Source organism: Heptranchias perlo, unplaced genomic scaffold (genome assembly GCF_035084215.1).
Source record: "Heptranchias perlo isolate sHepPer1 unplaced genomic scaffold, sHepPer1.hap1 HAP1_SCAFFOLD_129, whole genome shotgun sequence".
Taxonomy (NCBI): Eukaryota; Metazoa; Chordata; class Chondrichthyes; order Hexanchiformes; family Hexanchidae; genus Heptranchias; species Heptranchias perlo.
In genome coordinates this window covers 287,043-300,356 of record NW_027138527.1, presented here as the reverse complement: position 1 = coordinate 300,356, position 13,314 = coordinate 287,043, and the positions used below count along the sequence as shown (strand labels likewise).

The 13,314-nt window shown below is 43.6% G+C and overlaps 1 non-coding gene across 1 annotated transcript; it reads right to left on the bottom strand.

Annotated features, from left to right (window-relative positions):
- Positions 1–6,223: 6,223 nt before the first annotated feature.
- Positions 6,224–6,295, bottom strand: trnag-ucc (transfer RNA glycine (anticodon UCC)). The gene has a single exon. It is a non-coding gene; the product is annotated as a tRNA-Gly (tRNA).
- Positions 6,296–13,314: the final 7,019 nt, after the last annotated feature.

Below are 13,314 nucleotides of genomic sequence, written 5' to 3'. Positions count from 1 at the left end.
AACCCACTGTGTATTGTACACAATGTAATATAAGATATGGGCTGAGTCCAACCCACTGTGCAATGTGCAGAATGCAATATAAGATATGGACTGAGTGCAACCCACTGTGTATTGTACAGAATGTAATATAAGATATGGACTGAGTCCACCCCACTGTGTATTGTACAGAATGTAATATAAGATGTGCACTGAGTCCAACCCACCTTGTATTGTACAGAATGTAATATAATATATGGACTGAGTCCAACCCACCTTGTAATGTGCAGAATGTAATTTAAGATATGTACTGAGTCCACCCCACTGTGTATTGTCCAGAATGTAATATAAGATATGTAATGAGAACACCAGATATTTAATGAGTAGCCAACCGAGTGTCCCCAGTGATCCCGCAGTCAACCCAGAATGATGCCAGGGTGCAGCCAGGGTTCCCAGCTTGCACCCAGTCATGCCAGAGTGATGCCAGAGTGGCGGTCTTGATGTTCAGACCACCACCACAACAATAAGAACGACCACAACGATGTCCCAGTGACCCCCCCCCCAGTGTCCCCTGAATGTCCCAGTGACCACCCCAGTGTCCCCTGAATATCCCAGTGATTCCAGTGTGCACCCAGTGACCCCAGAGTAACCCAGACATTACTCACGTGCTCCCCATCGGATCCAGGCTGTGGTGGAGGTCTCAGTCAGTCAGTCCCCAGCGGAGAGAACGATGCTTGGCCCAGGATTTCTCCCACTCCTCCTCCTCCTCACAAAATGTCTCTTTCTGGATCATCTCCTTGCAGCATTTCATCAAAAAGATTCCTGAGGGGAGAGAGAGGGAATTGATTAAAATACAAAAGCAAGGGATTAAAAAGGCACAGCAAGAAGCCAGAACTCCCTCCCTCCCACTCCCTCTCTCCCTCTCTCTACCCATCTCCCTCTCCCACTCCCACTCTCCCTCTCTCTCTCTCTCCCTCCCTCTCCCTCTCTCTACCCCTCTCCCTCTCCCTCTCTCACACTCCCCCAGTTGCACAGAATCTCGCCCGAATCCAAGTCTGCAGCTTGTTTCTCCCCTGCCTTTCCTCTGAATGCCTCCAACCGGTTCCGCTCTGCTTGTCTGAGCTGCTCAGTGTTTGCTGCAGGGTCCAACCCTCCCCCTGGGTGTGTTTTCTCTTCTCTCCCTGGGCTTCACACACACCTGCTCTGGACATTGTTGCAACTTTATAATGCACGGTGCACTCACTGTTTAAAATACAAGGTGCTCTCACTGTTTAAAATACAAGGTGCTCTCACTGTTTAAAATGCACGGTGCACTCAGTGTTTATAATGAACGGTGCTCTCACTGTTTAAAATGCACGGTGCACTTTCTGAAAAAAATGCACGTTGCTCTCACTGTTTATAATGCACGGTGCTCTCAGTTTAAAATACAAGGTGCTCTCATTGTTTACAATGCATGGTGCTCTCACTGTTTAAAATGCACGGCGCTCTCACTGATCAAAATACAAGGTGCAATTGCTGTTTAAAATACAAGGTGCTCTCATTGTTTACAATGCACGGTGCTCTCATTGTTTAAAATGCACGGCGCTCTCACAGTTTAAAATGCACGGTGCACTCACAGTTTGAAATACAAGGTGCTCTCACTGTTTAAAATACAAGGTGCTCTCACTGTTTAAAATACACGGTGCACTTACTGATAAAAATGCACGTTGCTCTCACTGTTTAAAATGCACGGTGCTCTCACTGTTTAAAATACAAGGTGCACTCACAGTTTAAAATACAAGGTGCTCTCACTGTTTAAAATGCACGGTGCACTCAATGTTTATAATGAACGGTGCTCTCACTGTTTAAAATGCACGGTGCACTCAATGTTTATAATGAACGGTGCTCTCACTGTTTAAAATGCACGGTGCTCTCACTGTTTAAAATGCACGGTGCTCTCATTGTTTAAAATGCACGGTGCTCTCCTTGTTTAAAATGCACGGTGCTCTCACAGTTTAAAATAGAAGGTGCTCTCACAGTTTAAAATACAAGGTGCTCTCACTGTTTAAAATGCACGGTGCACTCAATGTTTATAATGAACGGTGCTCTCATTGTTTAAAATGCACGGTGCTCTCATTGTTTAAAATGCACGGTGCTCTCACTGTTCAAAATACAAGGTGCAATTGCTGTTTAAAATGCTCGGTGCTCTCAGTGTTTTAAATGCACGGTGCTCTCACTGTTCATAATGCATGGTGCTCTCACTGTTTAAAATGCACGGTGCTCTCACTGTTTAAAATGCACGGTGCACTTACTGATAAACATGCACGTTGCTCTCACTGTTTAAAATACAAGGTGCTCTCACTGTTTAAAATGCACGGTGCTCTCACTGTTTTAAATGCACGGTGCTCTCACTGTTTATAATGCACGGTGCTCTCACTGTTTAAAATGCATGGTGCTCTCTCTGCCCATAATGCATGGTGCTCTCACTGTTTAAAATGCATGGTGCTCTCACTGTTTTAAATGCATGGTGCTCTCACGGTTTATAATGCATGGTGCTCTCACTGCTTATAAAGCATGGTGCTCCCACAGTTTGTCATGCAGTGTGCTCTCATTGTTTAAAATGCATGGTGCTCTCACTGTATATAATGCTTGGTATCTCACTGTTTACAATGCATGGTGCTCTCACTGTTTTTAATGCATGGTGCTCTCACAATTTATAATGCATGGTGCTCTCACAGTTTACAATACAAGGTGCACTGTTTAAAATGCACGGTGCTCTCACAGTTCAAAATACAAGGTGCACTCACAGTTTAAAATACAAGGTGCACTCACAGTTTAAAATACAAGGTGCTCTCACTGTTTAAAATGCACGGTGCTCTCACTGTTTATAATGCACGGTGCTCTCACTGTTTAAAATGCACGGTGCTCTCACTGTTTAAAATGCATGGGGCTCTCACTCTTTATAATGCATGGTGCTCACACTGTTTTAAATGCATGGTGTTCTCACTGCTTACAATGCATGGTGCTCTCAATGTTTATAATGCATGTTGCTCTCACTCTTTATAAAGCATGGTGCTCCCACTGTTTCTAATGCAAGGTGCTCTCACTGTTTATAATGCATATTGGTCTCACTGTTCATAATCAATGCTCCTCTCACTGTTTGTAATGCATGGTGCTCTCACTGTTTAAAATGCATTGGTCTCTCACTGTTGATAATGCATGGTCCTCTCACTGTTTAAAATGCATGGTGCTCTCACTGCTTATAATGCATGGCGCTCTCACTGTTTATAATGCATGGCGCTCTCACTGTTTATAATGCATGGCGCTCTCACTGTTTATAATGCATGGCGCTCTCACTGTTTATAATGCATGGTGCTCTCACTGGTTGAAATGCATGGTCCTCTCACTGTTTAAAATGCATCGTGCTCTCACTGTCTATAATGCTTGGTATCTCACTGTTTATAATGCATGGTGCTCTCACTGTTTAATGTGCATAGTGCTCTCACTGCTAAGAAGGCATGGTGCACTCACTGTATATAATGCATGGTGCTCTCACTGTTTATAATGCATGGTGCTCTCACTGTTTATAATGCACGTTGCTCTCACTGTTTATAATGCATGGTGCTCTCACTGTTTATAATACACGTTGCTCTCACTGTTTATCATGCATGTTGCTCTCACTGCATTCAATGCATTGTGCTCTCACTGTTTATCATGCATGTTGCTCTCACTGCTTATAATGCACAGTGCTCTCACTGTTTATAATGCATGGTGTTCTCACTGTTTATAATGCATTGTGCTCCTACTGTTTATAATGCATGGTGTTCTGACAGTTTATAATGCATGGTGCTCTCACTGTTTAATGTGCATAGTGCTCTCACTGCTTGTAATGCACGGTGCACTCACTGTATATAATGCATCGTGCTCTCACTGTTTATAATGCATGGTGCGCTCACTGTTTATCATGCATGGTGCTTTCACTGTTTATAATGCATCGTGCTCTCACTGTATATAATGCTTGGTATCTCTCTGTGTATAATGCATGGTTCTCTCACTGTTTATAATGCATGGTGCTCTTACTGTTTATAATGCATGGTGCTCTCACTGTTTATAATGCATATTTGTCTCACTGTTCATAATCAATGCTGCTCTCACTGATTATAATGCATGGTGCTCTCACTGGTTATAATGCATGGTGCTCTCACTGTTTATAATGTATGTTGCTCTCACTGTTTATAATGCATGGTGCTCTCACTGTTTATAATGCATGGTGCTCTCACTGTTTATAATGCACGTTGCTCTCATTGTTTATAATGCATGGTGCTCTCACTGTTTATAATACACGTTGCTCTCACTGTTTATCATGCATGTTGCTCTCACTGCATTCAATGCATTGTGCTCTCACTGTTTATAATGCTTTGTGCTCTCACTGCTTATAATGCACAGTGCTCTCACTGTTTATAATGCATGGTGCTCTCACTGTTTATAATGCATTGTGCTCCTACTGTTTATAGTGCATGGTGTTCTGACAGTTTATAATGCATGGTGCTCTCACTGTTTAATGTGCATGGTGCTCTCACTGTTTATAATGCACGTTGCTCTCATTGTTTATAATGCATGGTGCTCTCACTGTTTATAATGCACGTTGCTCTCACTGTTTATCATGCATGTTGCTCTCACTGCATTCAATGCATTGTGCTCTCACTGTTTATAATGCTTTGTGCTCTCACTGCTTATAATGCACGGTGCTCTCACTGTTTATAATGCATGGTGCTCTCACTGTTTATAATGCATTGTGCTCCTACTGTTTATAATGCATGGTGTTCTGACAGTTTATAATGCATGGTGCTCTCACTGTTTAATGTGCATAGTGCTCTCACTGCTTGTAATGCATGGTGCACTCACTGTATATAATGCATGGTGCTCTCACTGTTTATCGTGCACGGTGCTCTCACTGTTTATCGTGCACGGTGCTCTCACTGTTTATCATGCGTGGTGCTCTCACTGTTTAAAATGCATGGTGCTCTCACTGTTTAAAATGCATGGTGCTCTCACTGTTTATAATGCATGGTGCTCTCACTGTTTACAATGCATGGTGCTCTCTCTGCTTATAATGCATGGTGCTCTCTCTGTTTATAATGCACGGTGCTCTCACTGTTTTAAATGCATCGTGGTCTCACTGTTCATAATCAATGCTGCTCTCACTGTTTGCAATGCATGGTTCTCTTACTGTTTATAGTGCATGGTGCTCTCACTGTTTATAATGCACGGTGCTCTTACTGTTTATAATGCATGGTGCTCTCACTGTTTATAATGCATATTGGTCTCACTGTTCATAATCAATGCTGCTCTCACTGATTATAATGCATGGTGCTCTCACTGGTTATAATGCATGGTGCTCTCACTGTTTATAATGCATGTTGCTCTCACTGTTTATAATGTACGGTGCTCTCACTGTTTATAATGCACGGTGCTCTAACTGTTTAAAATGCATATTGGTCTCACTGTTCATAATCAATGCTGCTCTCACTGTTTGTCATGCATGGTGCTCTCACTTTTTTAAATGCATGGTGCTCTCACTGATAACAATACATGGTGCTCTCACTTTTATAATGCATGGTGCTCTCACTGTTTATAATGCATGGTCGTCCAACTCTTTATAATGCATGTTGCTCTCTTAAAATCTATCGATCTCAGCTTTGAATATAACTCAACGACTGAGCATCCACAGCCCTCTGGGTTGTAGAGAATTCCAAAGATTCACAATCCTTCGAGTGAAGAAATGTTTCCTCATGTTGGTCCTAAATGGCCGACCCCTCATCTTGAGAGTATGAGCTCTCGTTCTTGACTCTCCCGCCAGGGGAATCAGACTCTCAGCATCCACACTGCCAAGCCGTCTAAGAATTTTATACATTTCAATGCGATCAACTCTCATTCTTCTAAACTCCAACCAATATTGTCCAATTTTGCACAATATTTCCTCATACTACAATTGCAGCAAGACCTCCTCACTCTTATATTCCAACACCCTTCCAAAAAAGGCTAACAGATCATTTCCCTTCCTCACTCTCATTCGACCCTTGGCAAATCAGTATTTCCAGCATGTTTTTCCTCTTTTCCTTCGATAGGGAAAATAAATGAAGGTTGATAACATTTTACTGCAATTACACTCGATTCTGTCTTGGAAACAAGATCCAACTGAACTGCATCAAATTCGATTGTAAACTTAAGAGTTTCTAATGGAAATAAACTAATAAGAACACTTAATTGCGATGGCCGGGAATCGAACCCGGGTCAACTGCTTGGAAGGCAGCTATGCTCACCACTATACCACCACCGCTGAAAATAATCAACAATAAAATAGTTCCCAAACATCAGATCCTGACCAGACACTGCAGGCTGTTGGATTTTGTTCTTCATTTTCACTGGTTTCTGACGGATCCTTTCTCGCTCTGTTGCAGTTCCTGTTTCCGCCCAGTAGATTTCACCAACCCCCAATCAATGGAAATTCCACACCAGCCAGTAATTCTTCACCTTATATCGGACTGAAGAGACAGTCGATACCTGCAATACTTGACCAGCTGGAAATACATTTTACCACAGCTCACATCAGCCTTTGAGTAAAGTTAAATAATTCCATTAAATCATTACAGAGACCTGACTACCAACTGGACAGGAATGGCAGCTTAATATTCAAGTACATAAGAACTTTAAAAAGGACAGGGAAATAGGGAAAGGAGGAGGAGCAGCAATATTACTAAAGGACAATATTACAGCAGTTCAAAGATAGAATATCAGTGAGGGTGAGCGGGCAGTGTAAACACTCTGAGAGAGACTCATCACAAGTGCCCCCACTGTACTCCTCCAGAAGGTATAAGAAGGGCGAGTGCGGGAGGATTTCTTCATTCTTTGTGAAAGTGTTTGTGAGATTGTGGAAATGTCTGGAAGAGGAAAAACCGGCGGTAAAGCTCGGTCCAAGGCCAAGTCTCGCTCATCCCGGGGCGGACTGCAGTTGCCCATGAGCCGTGTTCACAGGCTCCTGCGAAAGGGGAACTATGCTGAACGTGTGGGTGCCGGAGCCCCGGTCTATCTGGCTGCTGTGCATCGAGTATCTGACGGCTGAAATCCTCGAGGTGACCGGCAACGCGGCCCTGGACAAACAAGAAGACCCGCATCATCCCCAGACACCTGCAGCTGGCCATCCGCAACGACGAGGAGCTCAACAAGCTGCTGGGACGGGTGACCATCACTCAGGGTGTTGTCTGATATCCAGGCCGTGCTGCTGCCGAAGAAAACCAGCATTGTGAGCTCCAAGAGCAAATAAACCGGCCAAGGCTTAATCTGATAACCCAAAGGACAGGACCAACCTTATTGAAATCTTTGAAGAAGGAACAGAAAGTGTAGACAAGTTTAATGCAGTAGATGTGATATATTTGGATTTTCCGAAGGCCTTCTATAATGTACCACATTGTAGACTCATGGCTAAGTTCAGAGCACGTGGAGTCAGGTCAGGTGGCAGAATGGATAGTAAGTTGGCTTCAAAACTGAAAGCCGAGAATAGAGGTTAAGGGTCTCTACTCAGACTGGCAAAAGGTGGGAAGTGGAGTTCCAGTTGCTGGGACCACTGTTCTTCACAATTTACATGAACGATTTGGATTCGGGAATCGGAAGTACAATTCCAAAATTTGTGGACGACACCAAATTGGGGGATTTAGTTAATACAAAGGAAGAATGCATCAAAATGCAAGAGGACATTAATAAACTTGCAGAATGAACAATCAGGAGGTCACACACTGCTTGGATAATAAGAGTCTAAACGGGATAGAGGAGCAAAGGGATCTCTTGGGACAGATACACAAATTACTGAAAGTAGCGACCCAGGTTCATCAGGTCATAAAAAGACAAATCAAACACTAGGATTCATTTCTCGAGGGATAGAGTTCAAAAGCAAAGAAGTTATATTAAACTTGTACAGAACCTTGTTTAGACCAGACTTGGAATACTGTGAACAGGTCTCGTCTCCATATTATAGACAGAGGGGCATTGGAGAAGGTGCAAACAAGATTCACAAGGATGATACCAGAAATGAGAGGATATTCTTATCAGGAAAGACTGAACAGACTGGGTCTCGTTTCAGTAGAAAAGAGAAGGCTGAGGGTTGATCTGATCGACGTTTTTAAGATAATGATAGGGTATGCTGGGATAGACGTAGAGAAAATGTTTCCACTTGTGGGGAGTCCAAACCTTCAGGTAATAAATATAAAATAGTCGCTAATAAATCAAATAGGGAATTCAGTAGAAATTGCTTTACCCAGAGAGTGGTTAGAATGTGGAACTTGCAACTACGAGGAGCAGCTGAGGCAAATAACATAGGGGGCATTTAAGGGGAAGATAGATCAGCACATGAGGGAGAAAGGAATAGAAGGATATGCCGATAGGGTTAGATGAAGTAAGGAAGGAGGAGGCTCATGAGCAGCATAAACGCCGGCATAGACTAGTTGGGCCGAATGGCCTGTTTCTGTGCTGTAGTTTCAATGTAACTCGATGTAAAGGCTCTTTTCAGAGCCACCCTCTGTATCTGTGAAAGGACTGGTTACTGTCTGAAGGGATACCCTGATATCATGCTACCAGTGTGGCTTTGAGCTGCTTTTGTTTCGTTGTGGACGAGATGAGGAATTAATGGGACTGGAGTCGGGGCAGTGACCACAGTCCGGTACTTTAAACGGTGACTTATAGACCCCAGCCCACACATCACCAGGTTTCTTGTATTTATTTAAACTACTTGCCATGCTGGGCTCGTAAAGAATCACCAGAACTGCTCGAATAACCTTTCTACATCTGTGGAATTCAGCGCTTCGCTCCGTTTCTGTTCTATTTTGTTGGATTATTTACATAACGCATCAAACTCACTGGGGAATCACTGAAATGTAACTCTGTACAGAAACAAATAACAGTGAATTGCCTGGTGCCCAGGAGATCAGGAACATTACTCGCCTTTCGACCTGTTAACGAGTAAACCGTGTTTAGAGTCCACCGACCCGCTTTGGTTCCATATGGGGGATTAAACAGAGAAATCGGGAGGGGAGGAGACAGTCAGAGTGACAGAGCGGAGAGCGGCCTCTGATCTTCCAGCTCCACCTCCAGTTCTCTCCATTCGACAGTTTCAAACCGTTTATCGATAATAGAACCGAACCTCAGCGCTCCGCACAAACCCTGACAGACCCGGGCTTCATATTCAAGGATTCCCAAAAACCAGAAGCTTTCCAATAAGCCCCGTTACAATGAGAAATCGTTAATATTCCTGCCTAAATACAGTCCATTCAATAACAAGTCAACTCGGCTCCTCCATTTCAGTCTGTTTCCCTGTTCTATCTCCCCACACATCCCCTCCCAGACGGGTTCAGCGTTTTACAAACACCTTATTGCAGCTTATTTGGAGAATCTCATCTGTTGGGGTTTGAGTTATGACGCGGAGTTTCTCCGCCAGTGTTACCGTCTCACAGAGACTCTCGACCTGAATCTGTGAAAGGATTATGACCATGAACTGGGACTGGAGCCGAAACATCCCCAGTTACAGTGAGGCCCGGCCCGGACATCTCATTCTCTCTATTTTATATCAGACGGTATCCCACTTTCATGTCCAGCAATAGAGAGAGAGAGAGACAGTATCAGTCTTACACTTCCGATCTGTGTCCAAATCACGCTCAATAACAGTATCCACCTTCATATACAGCACCAGAGAGAGAGAGGGAGGCAGACACGGTGAGAGAGACAGAGAGCGGTGAGACACAGTGACAGACAGACGTTAACAGTATTAGTTCCAGACTGACCGGGAAAGTGCGATTTTATCCAGAAAGATCGCGTTGGAGAGACAGAAGATGCAATCTCATCTCTCACTGATATTGTACAAGGGTCAGAAACACTATTAATCCCACACTCAGGGACAGTACAGAGAGGGACAGAAACAATGGGTCACATTTAACCCTCTAATGCCTGTTGTACTATCTGCAGTTTTACAGCTCAGGGCTGTTCGATATTACTCTCAGTGACCTACAGTTTCACTCCGGTTAAATTAATCTGCGACTGTTGCTGCCTGATATTAACCCTACACGGTCCCAGCAAATACACCGACTCCCACTTTCCTCCCATGTTTCTCCAGGATTGGTTTGAGAAATCCTCTCTCAGTCGCACATTATAGGGGCCATGAATGAAGAGAATCCATTGGCCGATTACACAGCCGCTCACTTTATCTCTGAAAGGTTCTTTACCATCAAAAGACCCCGAGCGAAACATCAGGGATGGAAACATCTAGTTTAATAGTTGGAGATTGTAAAGTCAGTCTGGATTCCAGCGTTAGGCACTGGTGGAATCCCATCTGTTTCCCATTCGGGTTCCTGTTCCTGCACTGCCTGTGGACCCCATTCCCTCTGACATTTCCCCCAGCCCCACTTCCTTTGCTCAGACTCGGAAAAATTCCAATTGGGGAATTGTGGGCGCCATTCCCTCAGTGAGCGGAAGAAGATGGTTTAAAACAGGCGGGAATGGAGAGATCACGGCCCCCCGGGGGAAGGGAGCAAAGAGCAGCCTCGTTACAGCAGCTCATCGCTTCGGGACCGTGTCCGCGGGTGGGCTCAGAGATCGGCATTGAGTTCGGGGGAAGTTCAGGGGCAGTCCTGGGGGCTGTTTGTAAGAGGCGGAGTGGATCAGGAACTGGTCCCTGAACATGGATTGAGAGGGGGGAAGGGAGAGGTCATTCTCGGGCTGTGTGTGTACAGGGTGTGTCCAGGGGAAGGGAGAGAGAATGGGAAGAACCTGCTATTAAAATCATTGCTGCTTTCTCTCCCCAAACCAGTAATGAATGGCCCTGGTTTAGTTCCAGCCTCACCCTATTTATTGTGATTGGATAGTGAAGAGTGGAAACAGAGCCGGACAGTAAGGATGTGGGGAGTTATACAAAGAGCATCTCTTGCAGGCATCAGGTGAGAAGTGTGAAGGACACATTTTAAACAGCGGCTGTTTGGTTTCGGTTGAACGGTTAGTCCCATGGGAGAGGGGATTAGAAACCTGACCTGTACAAAGGTCCCTGCTACATCGGGTCGTCCCATTCATGGATCGGTGCAGGGGTTGGGCCGTGTCTGGATGTCATTAAATTGTTGTAAAACAGCCCAACACACCTGGTATGCAGAAGCTGAGTGCTGCAGTACTGCAGTGGAGTCAGACACTGACACTGTTTGTATCACTGGATTTCATTTGTGGATATTCAAAATGATCATTAACAGAGATATTAAACTGATCACTTCTGTATTTTCTACCTCACCTGTTCCTGAGTAACAAGAGATCATTTTCTTTCTCCAGGCAAACTCTTGAACGATCCAGAATAAATGTGATGCTTCCTCCACCCGAGGCAGAAGGAACAGTACAGCCAGCTCCTTCTCACACACAGTAAGTATATTATCACTCACAGAGCACAGAGACACAGACAGGTCATCAGTTCCACAGTCTCAGACAGCAGGAGTAGTCAGTCCCACAATGATCACAATTTCCAGAGACACATTTTCAATCCAACAGTCAAGCAGAGTAGGTGAGGCAGACACTGTTCCATTTCCCCCTAACTCAGTCCCGCTGACAGGTAGATACAAAAATCCCAGTCCAAAATCACACTCTCAGAGTGAAAGGCACTGTGTCAATCTCACAATAGAGCAACATTAGCTACGAATTAAATACCAGATAGAAATCACACATGGTACCCGATTCAAAGGTACAGAATGAATCCCAATAATGTACCCCGAGATTCAAATTGAATACTAGCCCAGAACTCTCACACACATGACTTTAATCCATGGAATATCCATTCGAAATGTGTATCATATGATACAAATTGCACACAAGTCCAAAACTCAGGCAGAGTATCAGATTGAGAAATATTGAAAGAGAGTAAACCTGAGAGACAAATTAGATACCTGTTCAGAATGAACTCGGAGAATGAGATTTAAAGATAGAGTATCAATTCTATTAGTGCAGACTGAGATACACATTACATACCAGTCCAAAAATCTCATACAATATTAGACTGAAAGATACGGTATCAATTCCATTTCTACAGACTGATCTACACATTACATACCAATTCAAAAATGTCACCTTATCAGTTTTAAAGATACATTATCATCCACAACAGTACTCACAGAGATACAGATTTAATAGTACTCCAAAAAGCGCACAAATAATCTGGTTAAAACCTCCAGCATCAAATCCGAAAGTATGTCCATATTTACCAATTAAACAAGGTGTAAAACTATTTAAACATTGAGATATAAAAGCTGCAATATTGAACACCATAATTTAATCTGAGAGAATAATTACGTACAGATACAGAATGAATCTCACATTCAGAGACAGTACCAGAGACACACAGACACAGAATGACTCCAACTCTCACAGATGCAGAACGAATCCCAAACTCACATACAGTCCAAGAGACTGACAGACACACAGTTAATCCCACACTCACACACAGTGCCAGAGACTGACAGGTACAGTATGAATCCCACACTAACATGCAGTATGAGTAACTGCATATATAGGATGAATTCAACTCCCACATACAGTACTGGAGACTGTATATACAGAATGAATCCCACAATCACATGCAGTATGAGTAACTGCATATATAGGATGAATTCAACTCCCACATACAGTACTTGAGACTGTATATACAGAATGAGTCCCACAGTCACATGGAGTACCAGAGACTGACAGATACCGAAAGAATCCCACACTAACACACAGTTTTATATAAAGAATTAATCACAAACTCTCACACACACTGCTGACAAGATACAGAATCAATTCCAAACTCACACACAGTACCAGAGACTGACAGATACAGAATGAATCCCACACTCACACACAGTACCAGAGACTGACAGATACAGAATGAATCCCACACTCACACACAGTACCAGAGACTGACAGATACAGAATGAATCCCACACTCACACACAGTACCAGAGACTGACAAATACAGAATGAATCCCACACTCACACACAGCACCAGAGTCTGACAGATACAGAATGAATCCCACATTCACACACAGTACCAGAGACTGACAGATACAGAATAAATCCCACACTCACACAGTACCAGAGACTGACAGATACAGAATGAATCCCCCACTCACACACAGTACCAGAGACTGACAGATACAGAATGAATCCCACACTCACACACAGTGCCAGAGACTGTCGCAGCATGAAATGGTCCTTATCAAAGTCACAAATGATACCCTAAGTGACTACCACCTTGAAAAACTAACCCTCCTCATCCTTCTCAAATACAATATCTCACCCTGCTGTTAT